This window comes from Orycteropus afer, unplaced genomic scaffold, assembly GCF_000298275.1.
Source record: "Orycteropus afer afer isolate SDZICR_OR568_19922 unplaced genomic scaffold, OryAfe1.0 scaffold00493, whole genome shotgun sequence".
NCBI lineage: Eukaryota > Metazoa > Chordata > Mammalia > Tubulidentata > Orycteropodidae > Orycteropus > Orycteropus afer.
In genome coordinates, this window is record NW_006922080.1 from 304,068 (window position 1) to 305,133 (window position 1,066).

Below are 1,066 nucleotides of genomic sequence, written 5' to 3' on the forward strand. Positions count from 1 at the left end.
TCGAGTCGGACCCAACTCATAGTGACCTCTCCTTGGGTTTCTGAGGCAGTATCACTACAGAAGTAGATTGCCCCATCTTCCTTCCGAGGAGTGGCTGGTTGGTTTGAACCACCAGCCTACTGGTTAGCAGTCAAGTGCCTTAGGCACTACGCTACTAGAGCTCCCTCCTGATCATTAGAGAGATATAAATCAAAACAATAATGAGATACCATCTCACCCCAGAACTAATGGCAAAGTTCAACAAGACAGAAAATAACAAATGTTGGCAAGGATGTGGAGAGTTAGAGACTCTCATACACTGCTAGTGGGACTGTAAATGGATATAACTGCTGTGGGAAAGCAGTATGGCAGTTCCTTAAAAAGTTGGAACTAGAAATACCGTTTGATCTAGCAGTCTCATTACTAGGTATATATCCTAAAGAAGTGAGAGCCGGGACAAGAACAGATACATGCACACCCGTGTTCATTGCAGCACTATTTACAATAGGAAAAAGATGGAAACAACTTAAGTGTCCATCAGCAGAAGAATGGATAAACCAACTATGGTACATATACACAATGGAATATTATACAGCACCAAAGAATAATGTTGAATCTGCGAAACACTGCATAATGTAGATGAACTTGGAGGACATTATGGTGAGTGAAATAAGTCAAACACAGAAGGACACATGTTGTATTGGTTCACTTTAAGGAAATTTTTTTTGTTCATTACCGGGGTGGGAGAGGATGGTAGGGGACGTTACAAAACAGTAAATAAAAATGAAAAATATAAAAATATGAGGAGCCCTGGTGGTGCGATTAAGCACTCGACAGCTAACCAGAAAATCAGCAGTTCAAACTCAGTAGGCACTATATACAGGAGAAAGATGAGGCAGTCTGCTCCATAAAGATTATAGTGTTGGAAGCCCTATGGGGCACTTCTGCTCTGTCCTGTAGGGTCATTATGAGTCAGAATTGACTCGATCATCACAATATTATCACGTTCAAAAGAATTAATGATTATTTCTTCACATTATCATGTATACAGCTAGTGAGTAAACAAATTTCTAATTATCTCATAAGC